The following is a 20,483-nucleotide window of genomic DNA, read 5'->3' as shown; positions in this document are numbered from 1 at the left end:
ATCTGGTTGAGGGTCTCTCTCCACCTACAGTTAATGATCACAACATGCTCACCAGGTCTAAGAGAGGAATCTTTAAGAAGAAAGCCTTATTGTCTGTTCTATCTTCCTCTTGCACTGATCCTGCTGCCATTGAGCCTTATACTTATAAAACTACTCTTAAAATACCTGCATGGAAGTCTGCCATGTAAGATGAATATGATGCCTTGATGCATCAAAATACTTGGACCTTGGTTCCTCTTCCTCCTGATAAAAACTTAGTTTCCTGCAAGTGGATTTTCAAGATAAAAAAGAATGCAGATGGCTCAGTAGCTCGTCACAAAGCTAGGCTGGTTGCACGGGGATTTAGTCAGGAGTATGGCATCGACTATGATGAAACCTTCTCCCCTGTGGTTCGTCATACCATTGTCCGGTTGATTCTTGGTCTCTCTGCTACTTATGGGTGGAAATTGCATCAACTCGATGTTAAGAATGCATTTTTGCATGGACTATTGAATGAGGAAGTGTATATGGCCCAACCTGCTGGCTTCATTGATCCTTCTTGTCCCACTCATGTATGCAAGCTTCACAAGTCACTTTATGGCCTTAAACAGGCTCCGCGTGCATGGAATGAACGTTTCACTACCTTTTTACCGAGTCTTGGCTTCAAGTGTTCGTATGCAGATCCATCTCTGTTTGTGTTAGTGTCTGGTTCTTCTATGGCCTATTTGCTACTCTATGTGGATGATATCATCCTTACTGGCAATAATGAGACCTTAATTGCTGAGATCAAAACTGCTCTCCAACACGAATTTGACATGAAGGATTTGGGTGATCTTCATTTCTTCCTCGGTTTGGAGATTAAGTACCTTGCATCGAGGCTTTTTTTCTCTCAACAAAAGTATGCCAAAGACCTCATACACAAGGCTGGCTTGGAGGACTATCACTCTCACCTTACTCCTTGTCAATCTGGAGTCAAATTACTTAAAGATCATGGTACACTTCTATCTTTGGGAGCGCTTGAACAATTTCGAAGCATTGTTGGCTGCCTACAATATCTCACCTTTACACGACCTGATATAGCATATAGTGTGAACTCGGTTTGTCAATTTCTCCATTGTCCTACCGATCTTCACCTTGCCGCTGCCAAACGTATTCTCAAATATGTTAAAGGTACTGTAGACTATGGTATTACTTTCAGGAGAGGTTTTCCACTGCTTCTTCATCACCACAGGTTTCCCTTCACGCATATTGTGACGCCGATTGGGCCAGGGATCCTAACGACCGAAAGTCTACTACGGGTTTTGTCATCTTGCTCAATGACTCACCAATTTGGTGGTGTAGTAAGAAACAGACTGCCGTTTCCAGATCTTCTACAGAGGCCGAGTATAGGAGCATGGCTGACACTACCTCTGAATTGAAATGACTTCAACATATCCTCCAAGATCTTCATGTTGACTTGGCTGCCATTCCAACTCTTCACTGTGACAATATCTCGGCCTTGGCTCTTGCTTCAAATCCTGTTCATCACTCCAAACTGAAACATATCGAGGTGGATGTTCACTTTACTCGGGACAAGGTTAAGGATGGCTCTATCAGATTGCAGTTTGTTTCTACTCATGACCAACTCGCTGACTTGTTCACTAAAGGACCCTGTTCTCCTCCACATACCTATCTCTGTCATCAGTTGCAGTTAGGTCCATCATCGCCTTCTCCCTCAGTTCAATTTGATTCAGCTTGATGGCTTCTCCTCCCATCCAGCTGAGGAGGGGTGTTAGGATAGGATATACGGTCACGATCCAATATCAAAAGATATTTACGTTTCAATCACTATTAGGTTAGGTAGGCTGCAATCACAATATGCATGTACTCAAGCTTATCTTGACACGTGGTGATCATGTAGCGGTTCTGTTGCTAATTGTACTAATTGTGCTAATTAGGTTCGTGCTCATTAGACTACTATACATACCTAACCCAATTACTTGTATTCATTCTGTTAAGTCACATCAAATATACAAAGAGTTTCTATTCTTTCTCTCTCTCTTTTCCTCTCGATTCTTCTAGCTTTCTTCAAGCTTTCATCAGTAACTGACAAACCAACAGTCATGTATGAAGACAATACTGTTTGTATTGCTCAGATTAAAGAAGGATTCATCAAAGGTGACAAGACTAAGCATATTGCACCAAAGTTCACTACTAGAGAAAACCCATTTAGAGACAATTTTTTTTTGCGACGGACCAATTTTTCGTCTCCCAAACACATCATTAGAGACAAAAAAAAATTATTTTGTCCCTAAAAGTTTTGTTGTTCAAAACTCTCCATTGATGCTACTTAGAGACAAATACGCTTAAATTAGAGACAAAAAATATTTGTCCCAAAATTTAATTGGGGACGAAATTTAATTTTGTCTCATATGCGTTTTAGATTTTGCAAATAATTGGTAAAATTTAAGAGGTTAGTTGCACCGAATTTTAAATTTTGGGCGAAAAGAATTAGGGGTAAAACATTGTTGAGGGAAAATCTGCACACAGTGAGCGTAAATGTCACCCAACATAATTTCACTCGTATTCATTTAGTGAATAGAGTTTTTATTATTTCGGGTTCGACCCATTCAAGACAGAATGTGTCTCTTAATTACAATCCCCATGTACATACGTGTACATTTGCAAACATAATTAGCTATAATGGGCCATGCTCATTGTACCGCCAAAGGTACTAATTCCAACCAAAGGAATGACATACGAACACACTGCAAGGCGGGCTACAGCCTCGGCGTCGGACCGCCTCCAGATCGCCACCCACGCGCCGCCACGCGCCGCGCCAAGTTAAGCATCAGAAGCTTCTGAAACTAAGAACTGAAGCATATCAGTCCCACATCGAAAACAAAGACAAGATCAGTCTCTTCCTCACCTATAAAAGGTTCTCTCCTCTCTCCTCATTAATCACGCATTCAATACTTACCTACTGTTACTTTGTCAACATAAATACATTGACTAACTTAGGCATCGGAGAGCTGAAGACCGCCCAGCGCGGTCTCCCTCTGACGCCCGTTGTATTTTATTTGACAGGTAACGGGAATCACAACATAAGTACAAGTATCGATCCGCCCATCGGATCAGCGTTAACTAAGGTTTGGCCACCGCTAGACTTTCAGACATTAACATTGGCGCCGTCTGTGGGAATCCTTGAACTAAAGGTCATCCCGCTACAATCATCATGACTAACGACAGCGGGGGAAACGCTGAAGAGCAGGCGGAGCTCCCCGCCATTCCCCAGCCCTCCGACCCCGCGATCGGCGTTAACCGCGCACTATTCACAACCCCGGCCAATCCCGGTGGTGAGGCAAACCCGGGCAGCAGCCGCCCGTCAGGGCAGGATCTCGTCACCATGTACGAGATGGCACTGGCGGATCTTCATAAGGCAAACAGGGAGCGTGAGGACGAGCGTAGAGAGAAGGCCGAAGCCCAAAGACAGGTGGCTGCGCTCATGACACGTTTTGAGGAACTAAAAAACACTTTGGCGGCCACCGACCGCCCGGCACAGAGCGAACAGTCACGCAGTACCAGGCGTAGTCGACCCAGCGCCGGCACGGCAGCGCCAGGGCCAGTCATACAAACGCACGTACCGCTGAACCCACCAGGGTTGTCAGGAATGGGACCACCGCCCATACCCCAACTGATGTTAGAACATACGGCGGAATCCCTTCCGCACGCCAACAGCTTGAATGTCAGGGCAAGGACTGAGGATGATCCACCCATACCTAGGCGCAAACCAACTCGGCGGGGGAGTCAGGCCGATTCCGCCGGCGATGCAACCGCCCAGTTATTGGAAAGGATGCACCAATTGGAGCAGAGGTTAATCCGGGCGGAGACGGGCGTCCCGACATCAACTCGGAACCCGCTGTTCACTTCCAGACCCGGCCCCTTTTCCGCCGCGATCCTACAGGCCGTCAGGCCAACATATGCAAAGACCCCAAAAATGTCGCCATATGGCGGAATGACCGATCCCTTTGTCCACATGGACACCTTCAAGAAGGTCACCAACAACAAGGGATTCGACGACGCCACCCTGTGCCATCTGTTCAGCGAAACATTGGACGGCGAAGCAATGAACTGGTTTTTTGAATGTCCGCCAGGATCGGTCGGCTCATTCCATGCACTGTCGCATGCTTTCCTCTCCCGCTTCATCCTATTGTCTGCCGGACATCACAACACAAGTCAGCTGTTCAGCGTCAAACAGGGGGAGGACGAGTCACTGAAGGCCTTTGTCACAAGATGGCGAGCGGCAGCATCTCAGTGCCGCGACCTGGACAAAACTATGGCGTCGGCAGCCTTCAGGAAAGGACTCCTCAGGGGACCGTTCCTCTATCACCTCAATTACAACCATCCCAATGCAACGTACGACCACGCCATGAGTGAGGCGGTCATTCACGCCCAGGCGGAATTCATCACATATGGAGAAACACCACCACCAGCAACGCCAGCAAAATCAGCACAACCATCTTCCAATCACCAGGAAGCCGCTGATAAACCCCCCTCAGCTCCGCCAGTTGACAAGAAAAGAGAGTGGCAGCAGGGCGGCCACCAAACCAAGCGGCAGAAGGGACAACATTTTTATAAGGGAAACCGCCCAACTCATGACAACAACAACAAGCAGACGGAGTCCTCACAGCGGTATGCAGTTTTCACGGTCCTAACGGCCTCATATGAAGATATCTATAATCAGTGCAAGGATCAGATCCCACCGCCACCCCCTCCAAAGTACCCAAAAACGGGCAAACCCAGGAACACCGGCAAGTGGTGCAAATACCACGCGGACAGCGGCCACAATACAAACAGCTGTAACGCCCTCAAAACAGCCATTGAGACTTTATACCGTGACGGCAAGTTGGAGCAGTTCAAGGTACGCCAACCACCGCCAGTAATTGCCAACGTAGAAACCTTGGGCCGCATCAACACCATCGATGGCGGTGCTCCAATCACCAGCATGTCTCACAGGGCAAGAAAGCGCTATGCACGCGCTAACCACCCAAAGGAGGTTTGCAACATCCGCTATGAAAGATCCGCTAAACTCCCGAAGTCAGGATGGGAACCTATCACCTTTTCAGAGGAGGAGGAGCGCGGAGTACATTTACCCCATGACGACCCATTCTTAGTCGATGCCATTCTTGGCAAATTCTCGGTGGGGAGAATCTTGGTAGATAGCGGATCCGCTGTCAACGTCATCTTCAGTGGCTGCTACGACCACCTCAAGCGGAACAAGAAACTACTCCAGGATCATGAGCCACTGCTCAGCTTCTCCGGAGACATCACACAACCACTAGGGTCGGATTACATGCGACTAGTTATTGGCACTAGTCCCTGTATGGCGGAGGTGCACACGGAATTCATTATCGTCGACTGTCCCAGCTCGTACAACGCCATCATTGGTCGACCAGCGCTTAATAAGCTCAAGTGCATCATTGCCGGATACATGCTTCTCATGAAGTTCCCCACGCCCAATGGCACAGGCTGTGTGAGGGGAAGCCAACAGCTGGCACGAGAATGCTATTCAACATCTGTAGCGCGGTCAACGCGCCGCCATGAAATCCTGGCAGTGGGTAATGACCCACCACCACCGAATATCTTTGAGGATCCTAGAGATGAAGAGAAGAAATATGTAATGAAGGAGCCGGTCAACCCGGACACGTCACTGAAGGCCGTCTGCATCTCAGACGAGCATCCTGAGAGGACAGTCCGCATAGGCTCCCAGCTAGATCCAGAAGTGGAGGCAGAACTCACTCAGTTTTTACGTGACAACGCCACCGTCTTTGCATGGTCCTATGCAGACATGCCTGGCATCTCCACTGAAATAATCACCCATAAACTGACCATCAAACCCTCTTTCTATCCTATCAAGCAGAAGCGGAGGGCCTTTGATGAGGAAAAATACCGGGCAATCGGACAGGAGGTCGCCAAACTACGGGACATTGGATTCATCCGCCAGGTCATCTACCCCCAGTGGATCTCAAATCTGGTAATGGTGAAGAAGCCCAGCGGCAAGTGGCGGATGTGCGTCGACTTCAAAAACCTAAACAAGGCATGCCCAAAAGATAGTTTCCCGCTACCTCGTATCGATCAGCTGGTCGATGCAACCGCCGGACACGAACTCCTCAGCATGATGGATGCTTTCTCTGGATACAATCAGATCAAAATGCACCCCAGCGACCAAGAATGCACCACCTTCACCACCGACAAAGGCCTTTACTGCTACAATGTCATGCCTTTTGGTCTGAAGAACGCCGGTGCAACTTATCAGCGGTTGATGAACGCAATGTTCGCTGAGCATCTGGGAAAAATCATCGAGGTTTATGTGGACGACATGCTAGTCAAGAGCATAAAGGCCAGCGGACATGTGGCAAACCTCAGGATCATTGTAACCATCCTCCTGGCCTATGGTATGCGCCTCAACCCAGAAAAATGTTTCTTTGCAGTCACCGCCAGCAAATTTCTGGGTTACATCGTCAGCGAGCGAGGTATCGAGGCTAACCCAGACAAGGTACAGGCCATCCTTGACCTGTCGGACCCGAAGTATAAAGTAGACGTCCAGTGTCTCCAGGGCAAGTTAACCGCCCTTTCTCGATTCATCTCTCGACTTACTGACAAGTGCGCCCCATTCTTCAAACTCCTCAAAACAACTCACAAGAAGGTCATTGACTGGAACCCAGAGTGTCAGGCGGCGTTCCAAGGTCTAAAGGAGTATTTGGCGGCAGTCCCTCTCCTTTCTGTCCCCGTCCAAGGAGAGACACTATTCATATATCTGGCGGTCTCGGCAACGGCAATAAGTTGCGCCATTGTTCGGCGGGAGGGTCAGGATGAACTCCCAGTATTCTACGCCGGCAGAGGTATGAACGGAGCAGAAACAAGGTATCCACCGTTGGAAAGGCTGGCGCTTGCACTTATCGTTGCCGCCAGACGCCTTCGGCAGTATTTCCAGGCCCACACGATCCATGTGTTGACCAATCAACCGCTGAGACAGGTGATGCAAAACCCTGAACACTCAGGGCGACTCAGCAAGTGGGCGATTGAGCTCAGCGAATTTGACATCGAGTACAAGCCAAAAACCGCCATGAAGGGCCAGGCAGTAGCAGACTTCATCGCTGAACTTACTGAGCGTCAGCCAGAACCCGGTACTCAAGCACAGCCCGGAACAGAAATGGTAACCGGTACAGGGGTACTTACCCCACAGTCAGGATGGGACCTACATGTGGACGGCTCCGCCTGCGCCAAGGCCAGCGGCGCCGGGGTCATCCTAACCGGACCCGGGGGACTGAAGGCAGAATATGCGTTGAAATTCAACTTCAAAGCTTCAAACAATATGGCGGAGTACGAGGCGCTCATCGCCGGCCTACTCCTCGCCATTGACTCAGGAGCTGACAGCGTCAACATATTCAGCGACTCCCAACTAGTCGTCAACCAGGTCAACGACAGCTTCCAAGCCAAGGACCAGCAGCTAGCGGCATATCTGGGGTACGTCAAAACGTTGCTAAAAAAGTTCAAGTTTCACACAATCACACAAATCCCCAGGGAAAAGAACGCTAAGGCTGATTCCCTGGCGAGACTGGCAACCGCCCAACCACATCAGAGTCCGGCGGACACAAGGGTGGAGTATCTTAACAAACCAAGCATCACAAAGACTCTGGCGGAAATCTTCAACATTCAGGTCGACCCCAGCTGGATGGACGAAATCATCGCATACAAGCGCAGCGGAACATTGCCAGAAGATAAGGTCCAGGCAAGGCAGCTCCAACGAAGAGCAACCCGCTACAACATCCAGCACGGCAAACTCTACCGCCAGGGATTCACCCATCCAAACCTCCGCTGTCTAACCCCAGAGGAGGGAAGGGTTGTCCTAACTGAAATCCATAGCGGAGAATGCGGAAACCACTCGGGCGCCAGATCCCTGGCCAACCGCACAATGCGACAAGGGTACTTCTGGCCCACACTTGGCGATGACGCCCGGCGGATTTCGAGGTCTTGCCACAAATGCCAGCAATTCGCAGATCTCCCACACGCACCAGCAGAGCCACTGTCAATCATCGTGGGCCCATGGATTCATTCTACGTGGGGCCTTGATCTGATGGGCAAATTCCAAACTGCCAAGGGCCAGTTCAAATACATCATTGTTGCCATCGATTACAACACCAAGTGGATAGAGGCAGAGCCACTGACGGCAATAACTACCGCCAAGGTAATTCACTTCCTTTGGAAGAATATCTATTGCCGCTACGGTGTCCCGCACACAATCATCACAGATAACGGCACACAGTTCAACAATGACGAGCTCATCTCCTTCACCATCAACTTGGGCACCAAGCTGAGGTTTGCATCTGTCGCCCACCCCCAGACCAACGGCCAGGTCGAAGCGGCAAACAAGATAATCAAAAAATTGTTAAAAAAGAAGCTCGACGACGCCAAGGGTTTATGGGCGGAGAAACTCCCAGAAGTCCTGTGGGCCATCCGAACAACTCCAACCTCCGCCACCGGAGAAACTCCTTTTTGTATGATGTTCGGCACAGAGGCTGTCTTACCCATTGAAGTTACCCAACCTACCGCTAAGGTCGAAGGCTACTGCCCACATACCTATCTCTGTCATCAGTTGCAGTTAGGTCCATCATCGCCTTCTCCCTCAGTTCAATTTGATTCAGCTTGATGGCTTCTCCTCCCATCCAGCTGAGGAGGGGTGTTAGGATAGGATATACGGTCACGATCCAATATCAAAAGATATTTACGTTTCAATCACTATTAGGTTAGGTAGGCTGCAATCACAATATGCATGTACTCAAGCTTATCTTGACACGTGGTGATCATGTAGCGGTTCTGTTGCTAATTGTACTAATTGTGCTAATTAGGTTCGTGCTCATTAGACTACTATACATACCTAACCCAATTACTTGTATTCATTCTGTTAAGTCACATCAAATATACAAAGAGTTTCTATTCTTTCTCTCTCTCTTTTCCTCTCGATTCTTCTAGCTTTCTTCAAGCTTTCATCAGTAACTGACAAACCAACAGTCATGTATGAAGACAATACTGTTTGTATTGCTCAGATTAAAGAAGGATTCATCAAAGGTGACAAGACTAAGCATATTGCACCAAAGTTCACTACTAGAGAAAACCCATTTAGAGACAATTTTTTTTTGCGACGGACCAATTTTTCGTCTCCCAAACACATCATTAGAGACAAAAAAAAATTATTTTGTCCCTAAAAGTTTTGTTGTTCAAAACTCTCCATTGATGCTACTTAGAGACAAATACGCTTAAATTAGAGACAAAAAATATTTGTCCCAAAATTTAATTGGGGACGAAATTTAATTTTGTCTCATATGCGTTTTAGATTTTGCAAATAATTGGTAAAATTTAAGAGGTTAGTTGCACCGAATTTTAAATTTTGGGCGAAAAGAATTAGGGGTAAAACATTGTTGAGGGAAAATCTGCACACAGTGAGCGTAAATGTCACCCAACATAATTTCACTCGTATTCATTTAGTGAATAGAGTTTTTATTATTTCGGGTTCGACCCATTCAAGACAGAATGTGTCTCTTAATTACAATCCCCATTACAGGGAGACACCCTTTGATTCCATTTATGAAGAAACCAATTGTGGATGTGTGTTTGTTTATTTGTTTTTGCGGCTGCACCCGAATGTCTGAATGGGTTGCCTACGTACCCTGGGAGAGGGATCAAGCCACTCGCAGTTCAAGAATTCCAATGGGTGAATGACCCATTGGAGGGTATGGCTTTTTGGAATAGGAATAGTGTTTGGACGAATTTGGTGTAAGTGAACCAGAGATTCGATTTGTTTGGAAAGGTTGTGACGTTTCCTGGTGTTTGGCGGAATTTGACTGATGAGGTCAGGGATTCGGATTGGATGAACCAGGGAGTCATGGACTTTATTTGGAAAGGCTGTGACGTTTCCTGGTGTTTGGCAGAATTTGACTGATGAGGTCAGGGGTTCGGATTGGATGAACCAGGGAGTCAGAGATTTTGTTTGGACTTGCGGTTGTATCTAGTGGGTCGCTAGATTGCCTACATACCCTGTAAAGGGATCAAACCGTTGTAGTTCTTGAGTTTGTATTTCTAGTGTTGGCAGAATTTGACTGGAGTCAACGATTCAATTTAGGACTGGCTGAATTTTGACTGGTGGAGTCAGGGATTCTGTTTGGACTTGAGGTTGCATCTAGTGGGTGTTGCTAGATTGCCTACGTACCCATTGTGGGATCAAACCGACCGTAGTTCATTGAGATTTGTATTTCTTGGTTTTGTACCAACTTTTGTGTTCGACGGATGTATATATATTCCTTGAATCCATCAGGTGTATTTCTTTTGCGGACATTCGGATTGTAGAGTGTCTGCTGATTTGAGTACCCGATGTACTGAGGTTTGCAGTGGGCCTTGAGATTTGGAATGGGCTTTGGGCTGCAAATTAATCGGGCTCGAGCTTCCGAAGTAGACGGGCTCAAGTAAACAAAGTGATTTGGATACCCACTGCGAAGAGTTGAGTTCTACACCGAGTCATCGCTTGTCATTTTGACGAGTCGGGTTTTCAATTTGGAACTCAAGATCTGAAGTGAACCTTCGTAGATTGGGCTTGCTTCCATTTCTTTTGTAGGAGCCCAACGGATCGAGATTTAGAGAATTTCATTTATTTCTTCCTTTCAGAGGGAACTCTTCACTTTCTTAAAATTCTGAAATTAATGATTGTATGTTTTATCAAATCATTAATTTATGTTGTGTCCACTTTGCCATTAGTCTACTTCTTTTTAATTTCGGAGAAGCCTTGAATCCTAGTCCCGGAAGCCTTCGAAATGCTGCCACTTTGACTTGAGTTTTTATCAAAGAATGCACCATGTTCGTGTGGTGATATGAATAGGTAGCATTAATATTAATGCTTGTATGATTATCTTTTGGCTCGGCAACTTTGGTTAGGACAAAATTTGCCGCTCAAACTCATCATGTTGCATGTAGTTGACAATTGACCTTTCATTCTGGAGTTCTCTTCCACCAATTAAGTCGGCCTCCATTTTGTCTTCTTCCATTATTGAGCCACAGCCTCAAGAAACAGAGCAAAAGCAAAAGTTTAATTATAAAGACTTGCAAGCATCTGGACATTGTCTTTGCTAATTAACTTGCAGCCATACATTTTTTAATTGCTTTTATATTGATTTCAAAGCATTTGTCTTTCGTATGCAGGCTTAGTTACTCCTCCACCGTTTGACTTTTCAAGTTGGTACCACATGCCAACAAGAATTAGAGAGCTTCAATTTTCCCCATGTAGGAGGTGTGATGGCTCTGTTCAATACTTGTAGGCTAGGAGAAATTTGAACCAACGTCAAGTACGTCGTCTCTTTTACTTTGAATGGAGAAAAGAGTGCTATAGCACTTTATTATTTCCTCTCATTCACAAATGAAGAGTTGCAAGAACTTCCGTTCTTCTGCTTGTTTCGTCCTCCTCAAATTTTTGTAGGAGGACCACGGCAATGTCATTTTAGGAGGAGCGTGAGTCATGCATGAGCAACACCATCTCAAGGGAGATTTGAGCATTGAAACGAGGCTGTTCGTGAACAACCGTATTGTTTCGATGCCATTAAGCAGTGGAGAGCACCTAAGAGCTGCAAACAACACCATTTCATGGGGAGCTTCGAGCATTGAAACGAGGCTGTTCGTGAACAACCGTATTGTTTCAATGCGTTAAATATCATCTTGGAGAGGTTGGAAAAACTCTAATAGTTGTGGTCGTTCATGAACGGCCTATTAGAGTTTGTAAACTCCATACGAGACGGTCACTCTCTCTTGGATCAATTGAAGATGCTTGCGTCGCAGGGAGGCAGACTTCTTTTCCTGTCATGAGCATCGTCTAGGAAATTTCATATAAAAAATAACCATGGATGCAGCCGTATACCTGCAGTTTTTCTTTTCCTTCTCTGGTAGCGAAACTTGGACCTTTCTTCTCTATTTCTTTCCTCTCTGTATTTCTGCTCTATGCGTCTTCCCCTTTTCTCTGCTGCCTCCTCTCTTTTGTATTTCTCTGCTCTCCCCCTGCTGCGTATTTCTGTTATGCTCTCCCCCTTTTTTTTTTTCCATTAGTGTAATAGCTCATTTTATAGGGGAGTAATGGATGAGGTAGAGTTGAGGATGACCTCGATTTGAATTTGAACTGATTTGATAGTCAAAATCGGTTTCACCAAGTTTGGTGCTGAGATTTGAATTGATGACAGCTAGCTTGGCTTTGATCTTATCATAATTGAAAAGTCCAACTAACCATCTTGGACGTTAATTTGCATGCATGAGCCAAACAACTTTGAAATTTAAAAACTGCATTATCTCTTCCAACTTTGACCGTGGTTAATCTCATCAGCTTCCTCTTCTTTTGTTTTGGATGATATATCTGACCATCTGGCCTCTTCTTTTGTCTAAACTTGCTTTTTGTTGGCTTTTGTTACTTTGTCTTGCAACTAATCTTGAAGTCACCATTTCATGCATAATTAACTCCATTACGGCAACTTGAGTGCTATCATTTGAATTCCCCCAAGATTAACATAATATTATCATGAGGAATAATTGAGCAAATCCACCTCCTAAACTTGGACGTCGCTTTTTTTTTTCTTTTTTTTTGTAATCCCACCAGCAATTTTGGGCTTTGTGATTTTTTTTGTTTCAACAAACATAATTCCCTAATTTTGTTAGCGGATTTTTTTTTCATCTGGACGGGGTTTAACAAAAGTAAATAGTGTGCAACAATAGATTGGGATTGAAACGATGTAGTTTCGATCTCACATATATTCAGTCTCTCTATTTATCTTAGTTTTTCAAACTATTCAATGATTACTACTTTGTGATTCCTCGTACGAACCTCCAAACACCAATAACTCCTAGCCACAGTGTCTCTGTCATGCAATTCGTCTCATCTATCTCGACTCTTGGTACGCTAAAAACAAGCGCGCAATTTAACCCTGCAAGATGTAGTCGTTAGCAATATAGAGTAAGCAGGGATCGTTCAAGCAGGGGATTGAGGGTAACCAATTAAGCACACAAAGTAAAAAAAAAAACTAATTTAAACTAACTAAAACACAAATCAAACAAACAAAATCTGAAACTAAACAAAAACAAAAACGTTAAACACTAGAAAAGAGAGAAAAATATGGCAAGAAACAGAAGGCGATAGAAAGGGCTCTGCAATCCTAAACAAGAACAATATTTTGGGGTTTTTATGTTCCTACGAAAATAAAAGAGAAAACAAAAAGAAAACAATTTTAATTTTTGGTTTTGATAAAACAAAATGGAGAACATGTTAGAGACTCGGAAATCCACCACCAATTACTTTCGAACAATGTTAAGTTAACCTAGTTTCAATTACTAAGGTGTGAACAGAAATCAACCAAGAAACAAGTCGGAGCAGATCATGTCCCTTATTAATGTCTCCCTAATTACTTAGTCTACGTGAACGCACAATAGCTAAGCCTATCAGACATGCAATCAAGGTATAGAACGCTATCCTATCAACAACACATATAGTATCAACATATTTGAAGCATTAAGATCTCATGGAAACGATTGATTATAGAGTTGCAGTCTAGTGTGGAACGCCTACCTAGCATGCTCTTCTAGTTGTTTAAAACATCAACTTTTGTTCAAAGCCTTGCATACTTGTGGATTAGAAAACAAAACGATTAGGTGAATTATTTTCTAAACCTAGCTCCAATTACATGCATAAATCCTATGTTCGCGACCATAAAACATACACATGCAAAAGTTTTCAATCAATCAGAAATAAACAACCAATTCACACCAAATATCAAGAAACTAGATTTAAACAAACATATGTTCTACATAATTGGAGCTTCAAACCTCGCCCCTAACAAAAAGTAACTAGCCACACATCGTCTGAAATTCAAAAAATAAAAGCATGAATATTAGATTACAAGATAATAAAAACCGTAAAAGGGAGAGTATGAGAGCCACGAATTCACTTTTAGGCAGCCCTAGATGCAGGCAATCCTTCAAGATAGGGCACGGCAGGAGCTTGATGGAGATGGATGGTGATGTGCACGGTTTTCCTTCCTGAAGACTTGGGAATTTTAGACTTTGTGTGCTAGAGTTTGGGAGCAGAAGATGGCGCTGTAGGATGGTTTCCTTTCAACGTGTTCTACTGCTCTATATATATAGAATACACAGCCCAAGTTTCCTTTTCCAATTCAGCTATGAAAGCCTCCCCTAGTTGCTTGAGGATTACTCTACTTGGTGCATAATTAAATGATTTTCAAGCCTTAATAATCTTCCCAAAATCTTAAGGAATCATTCTAGGACTCTCCTTCATATTTGCAGCAGCAATAACCTCCCAAAAATGCCCTGGAAATCCGTCCAAAGAAGAATTCTGCAAAACCGTCCTGTTTTGACTAGGATTCAATTTCTGACTCTGAAGCTTCCTTCTTGGACAAGGAACGACTTCGTGTTGACAAGTTTCTGGATGGTTCTTGACTCCCACGTTCTCTATGACATCATATCATCTATAATGATCAATAACCTTCTGGAAAAACTCCAAGAAAATCGCCGGAAAAGATCTCCCAAAAAGCTTCGTGAAAAGCTGATAGTTTCGATAGTTTCTGCCTTATCGGGAAGCATACGTCGACTTTGATTTCCTACTGTCTCGTTGATGCTCCTGACCTGTTCTTTAGCTGTAGTTGAATTATAACATCATGTATTGAAGGATCGCTGGCCCTTCCTTCATAGGTGCAGATGGAATGATGCAATAATTGCTCCTCAAAACCGTTCCCAGAAAGCTGATTCTGAAACTGCAGTTTTCTGCTTTGCAGCAACTGTTTTGTACAACGATTTCCATGGACTTCCCTTGTAATTTCTGGCCAAAAGGTTGATCAAACTTGGTCCTCTGCATCAGTACTTCATGATCTATGGCTCCATTGCTCCCTCTCAGCTCTTATTTCTCTTGAATCACTCCACGAACTACCTAAAAAGAAAACAAAGTTAAAACTGACTTTTTCAAGGAATTAACTAAGAAAAGTGTAAGGGATTTCACACTATATTCGTCGAATTTATGCTCCTATCAACTCTCTAGTTTTTCTTCTCCTCATTTAGTACCTTAAATCTTGAACTAGGGCTTTCAATCTTGCAGAATTTCAATTTTTATTTTTATTTTTTAAGTTTTGGTACTGTTAATCTTTGTTCGTTGATGTTGTAGTAAGGTTAAAGGCTCGACTAGAAGACACTTGCATTGTTGACTAATACTAAGAATCTAAGAGAACTATTTTGAAAATCCGGATTCTAGATCATCTTTTATATGAAAAGAGTGTTTTTTTTTTGATGACATTATATGAAAAGAGTTTAATGTATTTAGGGTATTAGAAGTCTTTTATTTTAATTACTTTATCTATTAAAAATTAGGTGTTTATTGGTCAAAATATAATTTTTTTACGTAAATACCCCTCATAGATGTACTATGAAAACCACGTTAATGGAAGAGGATAAACAAGTAAAATTACAAGTATTAAAAAAAATAAAGGATATATTTTGATCTTTTATTAAAGTTATTTTATTTTATTTTTAATAAAGATAGAAGGATAAAATCTCATCGGGCAAAACACAAAACAATCGGTGTTCTTGAAAAGGGTTTGGGAGGCGGCCTAGACGGCGCCTAAGCGTTAGGCATGATGGCACCCCCGACAATTCTACTCTCTCTCGACTCTCCTCTCACCAGTACCGGCAACACTTTGCAGTCCCAAGTCCCAACATCACTCTCCATCTCCCTCTCCCTCAGTCCCTCTCCCTCTCCCTCTCTCCCTTCCTCCTCCGATCGGTGAAAACTCGGAACAAAGTCTATCTCTTTCTTTCAAACCTCTGGTGTTTGCCGGAGTTTTTATTCATTTAATCATTTATAACTATATGTTGATTATCTGGCGTGCCAGGCTTGGCTCAATAGTCATCCCACAAGCAGGTTACTCTTTGCTTTGCTTTATCAGTCTCTATTTCCAAGCTTTCAGTCCAAAAGAGACTTGGGCTTTGTTCACCACTTAGTTTATGACTACTTTATCCATATGAAATTGTAATCATTTCGATTTCTTATTGATTTTTTTTTATGCTTGATATATGGGCCTGGTCTTGTTTGCACAAATTTTGAGCTATTAGCATGGAAGTTTTGATTGCTTAATCAAGTTCGATTCTTTATTATGGTTTTTGAAATGATGAACTGAAAGGGGTTATGGGCTCTGCTCATCTATGTGAAACAGTGTTGTATAGAAATTTGAATTAGAAAGCTGGCAGCGTGTTCGTGCTTGAGTTGATGGTAGGAAAGATTGAATCTTTTGTGAGATGTATGATATTAAAGATGAAATTTGGTTTGGCTGCATTAGATGAAATCTTTGGGTTTTTGGAGGAATTCAGTTTTTTCTATTTTATCCATGCTTAAGTTTTTCCACAAGATTAGTGGCTTCTTGCAGCTTTTTATAGGTAGTTTGTAAAGAAAAGCTGCATTGTACGTTCTGCGGTTTTGAGGTTCTTAAACACTTGGTTTGAGTAATTGGTGTTTGCTTCTTCAGCTTTTACCTTTTTTTTTTAAGGCTAATTTTGTCTTAGATAGTATGGGTAAGTTCCAATTACGGAGGTCTCAAGAGTTGAAGAGAAATTCGGTACTAAGCCTTCGTCCCAGACGGAAGGAGTTGTTCATTGGCTTCACAAAGGGCTAAGGTTTGTACAAAGTTCTCTCCTCTTTTCTTTAATTGTGTTAAATTTCATTCCTTTATCTTTATATATGATAGGCGCATTTTAATGTGATATTTTAAATGTTAATTCCTCACATTTTGCTTAGTTATTCCTTAACGAATCGATTTTTAACTTAATTTCTATTTTTAGGTACATTGGAGTAGATGAAGAAGAAATGAGTGTTACGTCCATAATTACCTAGAAATGATGGAGAAGAATGAAAATGCACTAAAAAGTCAACCTTGAATATTTTCTTACTCCGGCTAGGAGAATCAGAGCCAAGCAAGGAAGAAAGAGCGACCACCTGACCAAATGAACTCGAAATGAGCTGAAACTCTCCAGATCCATTCTAGACACCCAAATGATCATTTCTTATGAAGAGTGCCAGAGAAAAATATGAGTGGAAGGCCTTCAAAAAATCAGCCCAATTTTCTACAGAAGCAAAACCGGAAAACTGGACCTGTAAGAGGTCCAGCAGCATTTCCGGCCCAACCACATGAAATAAAGCTCTGAAAATTTGTCAGGATGATCTACACTCATAGTGGAACATTTTTTATGAAGAAGTCGAAGGCTCATTCTGAAGTTTTGATGGAGAAATAATTGAAGGAATAAAGGGGAAGAAACTGACCTGAAAACAGCTCAACACCACATATTCATGTTTCCCACCCATATGAAGAAAGCATTTCTTTTTCCTTGGATACATTTTTTCTACTCTAAAACATCATCATCACTTCCACATTTCTTCACCTTCATGCTTTGCTTTCATCATTACCTCATCTTTTACATATTTTACAAACCACTTTCATACTCCACTTTCATTATTTTTCTTCATCTCATCATTTCACTCTTCTTTTTCTTCCCTATTTAAACACATTCTCCTCTCACTCTCAATCACACATTCCTTCATCCATTCCATCTTCTTTGTCTCTCCATTTCCTTTCCATTTTCCTACACCAATTCCTTCATCCATTCCATCTTTTTTGTCTCTCCATTTCCTTTCCATTTTCCCACACCAATTCCTTCACCCATTCCATCTTCTTTATCTCTCCATTTCCTCTCCATATTTCTTTTTCATTCTCTAGTTTTCTTGTTCTTCATTTTCAAGCCTAGAGAAAGAGAAGCCATGCAATACATCAATTTCCTAACCGCCATCCACCCTTGTGTCGTCCCTAGAAGATTGCTTGCTTTCAAGGATCTTCAAGTTCTTCGTCTCAAGGCTTTATCATTCATCTTTCAAGGTGTATTATATCCTTTCTCTTGTTTTCTTTGTTTGATTTTGTAAGACTATGAATTCTAGTTAACAAATAATGTTTAGGGCAAAGTTTAAGCCCAATTTCTATGTTTAAATAAAGTTTTCGAATTCTATAATTGTGATTCTAAGTTTCTTATGTGAGTTTGTTCGATTAAATTTGCTTTACAGAAAACTTTTATATGTTTATCTTATTTGGGTCGACACTTATAGGATTTGCATGTAATTGGTGCTAGGTTTAAGAACATGAAATCGACTTTTCGTTTTGTGTAACTTGAATCAAAAGTAGTAAAGGTTCTGGACAAGAATCGAATTTAATTGAAGAGGATTGCAATTAGGTGGACTTTTCCATAACTAAGTTGTACACTTGAGTTGATAGCCTTTCTCTATGTCTAATGCGTTGAACATGTCATGATTGACTAGCTTTCTAGGGCTTGATTGCATGTTTGATAGGATTAATCTAGGTGCTTTCGCTTAGGTTAATTAGCATTGAAAAGTAAAATATGGGAAATCATTTGCTTTCGAATGTTTCACATGATCAACTCCTCTCTCATGACTTGGAAGAACAATTATAGGGTTTGAATCGAATTTGATTACATGGAATTGATTTTGATCTTTGTTCCTTGCGTTCCCACCCTTGTATATATGTTTTTACGTTTTCTTTATTTTATTTATTTTAATTTTAATTTTAAGAATCCTAATCCCCCCCTTATTTGTGTTTACTTGTATATATTTATTCTTTATTTTATTTCTGTAAATAATACTTTGTTATTTTAATTCTTTATTTGTTTATACAATTGTATATATTTATATTCTTTATTTTATTTTTGTAAATAATACTTTTCTTTATTTGTTTCACAATTACAGGTGTACCCTCAATCCCCGGAATAGAACGATCCCTATTTGCTTATACTACTAACGATATTTCAGGGTTAAATTATGCGCTTGCTTTGAGCGCGTCAATATAGCTATCTAGGTTTTATTGGGATTGTTTGATATTTGCATTCATTGAAAATTTGGCAATTGTTGGTTATCTTGGTGCGATTCTTTGCATGGTGTATGATCATTCAATTGAAATTTTTATATGAATATATCAATAGTCTTGTAGACGATGACAAACCTGCATGCTATAATTAATGGTATTCAATTTCTGATATTGAGATTGTATATAGAGAGTTTTCTTTATTCGTCTTCACCATAATGAACAGATGGAGAGAATGGACAAATTGGTGAGGGAGTTAGGAGAAGTCGTGCTTGCCAAAGAATGTTGTCAAAATCTGGCAAAAAGTTTTAAGTGAGTTTTCATTTTATGGTCTGAAGTAAGTTCATAGTTGAATTTTTATTCCGATGATTGTTTTTCTATTCTCTAAGTGTTGATTTGGCTTGGTTATGCCTGTACAGTCACTCCACTGGTCGTGCTGGAAAACCAATTGTGAAATGGATTCAGGTTGCACATTTTATTCTCTCTTCCCTTCCTTTCCTTTTATTGCAGTGGAAAATGGCTATGCTATTGTTGTTAGTGTTTTACCATTGTTCTTACTATATGGTGGCATATGCTTTTGTTAATGTTGTGTTAGGTGCAAAATTGGTTCCAGGAAAGGATGCAAGAGAGTTGCCAAACATATTAAAAGATCTCCAGGGAGTTTTGCCCTTCCACTAAGGCACCTAAAAGCAAAGAAAAACCTAAAGGTGTTTCTCATTATTGCTTGTTTCTCTTATGTCTATCTCTTGCATCACGCAAGCTTGTAAATGCTTTTTCAAATTGATTAAATGTATTTGTGTGTTTGGCTGGTGAACTCATATACTATACAAAACAACAGAAAATGTTTAACCGAAAGCTAGCTGAGAAAAGTGAAATTTTGAAATGTTTTACTTACTACTAGTTCTTTTATAATCTTGGTTTTTGCCCTCTAGTTAGATACTGTAATAATGACAGCTCTTCCACCTATTATAGCCATTAGTGACATATTTAATAAGTTGACTGTCGAACTTATATTGTTTTCGAGTACATGCAGTTCATAGAAGTTCCGCAGCGGGAATTAAATGCTGTTGAGAAGGACAACGATGCATTCATTGAGGATTTTTCTAAAGTGAGTTTCTTCCTCATTTTCTCTGGGCATTTGATATGTTATTACAGTTCTATGCATTCATGAAATTTTGATTCTTTGCGATCAAAATATGTCCAGGAGGACTACAATGACATGGTGAATGGAAGGCAAAGCTGGTTAGGAGTAACTCTAGAGAGCAGAAATGGGTGGGGCCTCTTCATTGCCAAGAAGAAATGATTATGATACCTCAAAGTTTTGCATATGCAAATGCAATAGTGTACTCGAGTTAGATATGCATTTCAGATAAACATTTTATTCAGTTGCTGGTTTTATCACAAACTATGTCGTTGTCTTATTAGTGTTTGAACTTTTGCCATCTGTAATAATGAAATTGGGGTTTGTCTTTGCTCATTTGTATCTGAATCTTTGTCAAATTCAATATTTGCCTGTTTTAATCA

The 20,483-nt window shown here is 42.0% G+C and overlaps 1 long non-coding RNA gene across 1 annotated transcript; it reads left to right on the top strand.

Moving 5' to 3' along the window:
- The first annotated feature begins 16,568 nt into the window (after nt 1–16,568).
- LOC112181693 lies at nt 16,569–20,483 on the top strand. Its single transcript, XR_002929052.2, has 6 exons — nt 16,569–16,713; nt 19,186–19,271; nt 19,379–19,424; nt 19,555–19,666; nt 19,993–20,067; nt 20,164–20,483. It is a non-coding gene; the product is annotated as an uncharacterized LOC112181693 (long non-coding RNA).

The sequence above is a fragment of the Rosa chinensis genome, chromosome 1 (genome assembly GCF_002994745.2).
Source record: "Rosa chinensis cultivar Old Blush chromosome 1, RchiOBHm-V2, whole genome shotgun sequence".
NCBI classification, from domain to species: Eukaryota; Viridiplantae; Streptophyta; class Magnoliopsida; order Rosales; family Rosaceae; genus Rosa; species Rosa chinensis.
Note: the sequence above shows the minus strand (reverse complement) of the source record. Positions and strands in the feature narration are given on the sequence as shown.